The sequence below is a fragment of the Oryctolagus cuniculus genome, chromosome 4, assembly GCF_964237555.1.
Source record: "Oryctolagus cuniculus chromosome 4, mOryCun1.1, whole genome shotgun sequence".
Classification (NCBI taxonomy): Eukaryota; Metazoa; Chordata; class Mammalia; order Lagomorpha; family Leporidae; genus Oryctolagus; species Oryctolagus cuniculus.
Window position 1 is genome coordinate 1,687,274 of NC_091435.1, and position 4,385 is coordinate 1,691,658.

The following is a 4,385-nucleotide window of genomic DNA, read 5'->3' on the forward strand; positions in this document are numbered from 1 at the left end:
CGTCGTGGGGAGCCAGGCTGGCAGGACGCAGCCGGGTGCCACCCGACACTGGCGGGGTTGGGCACAGCCTCCCTCCTGCACACACCTGGCCGCGCCGCCCCCTCCCCGCCGTGAACCTGCATTGTATCCGGCCAGGCCCCCGCTGCCTGCCCGTTTATGTGGGTTTGTGGGGGCCCAAGTGAGGAAGCTCTGGAAGTCACCACGGTGCCCACACCATTTCCTGCTCTGTCCCCTCCTCCCCCTGCCCCCAGAGAAGGTGGGAGCTGAATCAAGACTGCAGAGGGAAGTCACTGGAGGAAGAAGTTAAGAAGAAGAGAGGCATGCTGGGAGAGCGGGGGAGGAAGGGTGGGTGAGGGGAGAGTCTACAGGCAGGCAGTGGGGCGGGGGTGGGGGGCAGAGACTAGGGCTGGCTCAGAGAGCAGCCTCCCCGCGAGGTTCTCGGGGCACAGGTGCGGCCCTGGGTTGGTGCCTTGTTCTGCCTCCTGATTCTCCACGGGGGGCTGCTTGGACCCACAGATCTCCCCCCGCACCTCTGCCCTTCCCTCGAGTTAAGCATCGGAGCCCAGCTCCCCGCCAGTCAGCCTGCCAAGTGAGCCTGGACGCCACCCCTCATACTTTCTCTTCATTGAAATCCTCGATTTTTAAGTTCCACCCCCTGATGTACGCAGGCTCCTTGGTGGAACATTCCAGAATCCCACCCATCACCTGTGCTCTCTGGCTGTGTGTTGTGGGGGCAGTGAGGGGTGGACTGGGGCTGGGGCACACAGGACAAGCGTCCAGGACAGGAGCAGGGCACGAGCAGCCCTACCCGGCCTCGAGTCCCTTCTCACCTGCTGACCCCAGGCCCCCTTGCCTGGCTTGAACTTCGGGGGGTCCCCTCTCCCTCTGCCCTGCACCATGGTCGGTGGCTGACAGGCCATCCCCTGAACCAGCCCGTGGTGCTGTGGGGGCTGGTGAAGTGGCACAGGGACACCGCTTGGCTGATGTGCAGGAAACGGTCCTCGCCAGGGTCGGCTCCCTCGTCCCGCTGCAGCGCCTCGCCGCGGGCTTCACGGAAATGGGACTAGAAAGCTGCCCAGCTCCCTGGCGCGCACCTCCCGCGCCCAGCTTGGGGTCAGTATCTGATATCGGCTGCCCCCACATGTCCCTGTGGCCTCGTGCCATGGGCAGGAACCCGGGAGCTGACCCCAGCGTTGCCCCGTGAAGCAGGAGGGTCGGCAGCCTTGCAGCAATTCTGGGTCACTGGTCGTCACCCACTGTGCCCACAGCTAACATTTCGTGTTAAATTCAACCAGTGCCTTGGAAGCGGAGCAGCCGGGATTCTAACCTGCACCCATATGGGATGCCGGCACTGCAGGTCGGGCCTTTAACACGCAGCGTCACAGCGCCGGCCCCTTCTCCTTGATTTTTAACAGATGAAAGTTTACAGGAAGCACACTGAAGCCCGCTGCACCTGTCTCCCAGGTCCCCCGTCTTCTCTGTCTTCAGGGGTGCCGGCAGGCTGCCCGCGGGGCTCTGAGTCTGTGGATTCCGCTCTGGGAGTCACGTTCTGTGGCCCTCGGCGTGTGTTTTAACTGGACACAGCAACGGCACATCTTGCTGAGACAGCGTGACGTTCCAGCGTGTGTGTGCTGGTCACTGTCAGTCAGGGGAGCGGGCACATCACTGCCTCCCACAGCGCCGCTCTGTATGGGAACCTGGAAATCCAGGCTACGTCTGACGTCATTGTCATCAGCCATCGTCACCCTACTGTGCTAGAGGACATTGCAAGCTCGAGCTCCTGGGGCCGGCACTGCTGCAGCGGGGTAAGCCTCGGCGCTTGTGGTCACCGGTTCGAGTCCCAGCTGCTCCACGCAGGTGCTGGGCATTTGCTGTAACTGCTACCCGGTCAGTCTCTGGTTTTGTCACTTTGTGTCTGAGTTTGGTCTGCACCATTAAACATATTCAGACCTGCTTGTGGTTGTCGCCCGGGTCTCAGCATCGGCGTGCACAGGCCAGAGAGGGCAGGTGGCGGTCCCTACACTTGCCACGGCTCGGATCGGCGCGGTGCTCGGAGTCAGAGATGCTCGCTGTGTTTGTGCGGATGTGTGACCACTGTCGTCCTCGTGGGCTGCGTCTCTCCCTGTCCAGGGCAGCCTGTCTGTGGGGGGCTGCTCCTGCAGGCTTTACCGGCTGGCGTCCGCCAGCCTTCAGAACCGGCACCTCCGTTCCATCAGCGTCCGCCGTTGGTCTGTTCTCTTACAGTTTCCCCGGGAGAGAACTTGCTTTCCTTCTAATCGCGACAGAACGTGCAGAACCCGAGACGCCCGGGCCACGGTGACTCAGGGCGTTTGTCTCGGTGCGGCAAGATTCGAGCTGTTGTGCAACCTTCACCGCCATCTGGCTCCAGAACTTTCCATCTTGCGAGACTGAAACTCCACCCACTGAGCCACCTGACACTTCCTGTAAGAGATTTCTTAAAAGTTTGCTGTGGAGAATAAACGTGTCCCTGCCACCAGTGTCAGCCGTCACCAGCGTCCGCTGTCTCGCTGGCCTCTCGCCCCCGCCCTGGAAGCAGACCCTGACCGTCACGCCGTGTCGTCTGCACAGGCAGGGAGGCTCTCAAAGGCACACACCCAAAAGGAGTCTCGCCATGGCGCCCACAGTCCCCGCACTGCGATTGGTTGATGTGTCTCTCAATCTCCTAGTGGGTGGGGTCCTCCCTCCGCCTCCAGTCTTGGCAGGCTCTGGAGGGAGTGGGGGGTTCTCCAGCCTGGGTTTTGTTGATCGCATCCTGGGCCCAGCGAGCTCTTAGCTGGGTCCGAAGGCCTGATCTGATTCAAGTTCAGGACGGTGATGCCGCCAGCATCGTCACACAGCAGGCCAAGCCCAGCTTGTGGCGCCAGATCCCGATCTGAGTCCTGGCTGCTCCAATCCAGCCTCCTGCTGATGCATCTGGAGAAAGCAGGCGATGGCCACGTGCTCAGGCTCCTGCCGCCCACATGGGCATCCCAGATCGAGTTCTGGCTCCGGGCTTTGGCTTGGGGAGTGAACCAGCAGATGGAAGATCTCCGTCACTCTGCCTTTCTAATAAATAAATAAATCTTTAAAAAAAAGAGAGAGAGAGAGAGAGAGAGTACTAACACGCTCTCCCTGTGTTGTTATTCCATCGAGGTGACCGACCCGTGGCAAGGCGTGGGCTCTCAGGGTCTCGAGATGAGCAGCCAGTGCTGTCCAGCGGAGGCCTGGCTGTCGGTGGGCGGGACTGAGGGTGACGCCCACACCCTGTCCCCCTTCTCTGCCATTTTCTAGAATAATCTATGAGGAGGAGACGGTCGCAGCAGAGAACATGATGTTGCAGCTTGTTTGCTCTTTATTTTTATAAAGAGCAAGAATTTACTGATTTGAAGAGGGAGCCCAAAGCCCACCCACAGGACCTGTGACCCCTCCAGAGCCTCTGACGCTGTCCCAGCATCCCACTGTGCTTCTCACATTTCCTGTGTGTTCTGCATCCCTTGAATTTAAAAAAATTATTTTTTCTATTTTCAGATGTATTTTTCCTATTTATATTATTTTAAAACAGTTTTATTTTTTTTACTTGTTGAGAGACAGAGAGAGATGGGTTCACTCCCTAAATACCTGCTGCTGCCAGGGCTGAGCTGGGGCCGGGCCAGGCTTGACGCCGGGAGCGGGATCTCCACCGGGCCTCCCTTGTGTGGGAGGCAGGACCCGAGAGCTTGAACCATCGCTGCTGCCTCCCAGCATCTGCGTGGTAGGAAGCTGGAATCAGGCGACGGAGCCAGGCCGCACCCCCTCCCACCCCAGTGCTCCCACGGGGATGTGTTAACTGCCCCCACCCCCTGACATCCTGTTTCCCACCTGAGGGCACCCTGGACCCGTGCTCTGCAGCCCACCAGGCCCCGGGACAGGCGTGTGACACGTGTGATGCTTCTTGCCTGCTTCTTGGCTTGACTTCTCTTGGGCTTGGTGCTTTCCCGTCTGCCTCTGCTGGCAGCGGCAGAGAGCCTGGGGCCTCCTCTGCTCCACCTGGGCCGGGCCCTGCCCCTCCCCCTCCCAGAGCCTGGGTCCTGGCGGGCTGTCTGCGGCACATCTCCCCGCCTGTGCGCTGTGCCCTGCTTGGCCTCCATGCTGGGTGGATGCCGTCACACGCCCGCTGCTGTGGCCCCCTGAGCCACTGCCTGGACCCTGGCACCTTGCTTGGGCCTGCTCGGGGTCTCCTGTCCGAGTGGCTCAGTCTCCCAGGCTCAGGGCTCATGTGTAAATCCACGGACCCAGCTCCTGCCCACTGCCCTCCTTGACAGGCTGGGAGTCCCCCGGTGCCGCCATTGGCCCCGTCCCCACTGCCCACAGGAGCGCACCCCGTCGGCCCCATGTGGGGCAACCCG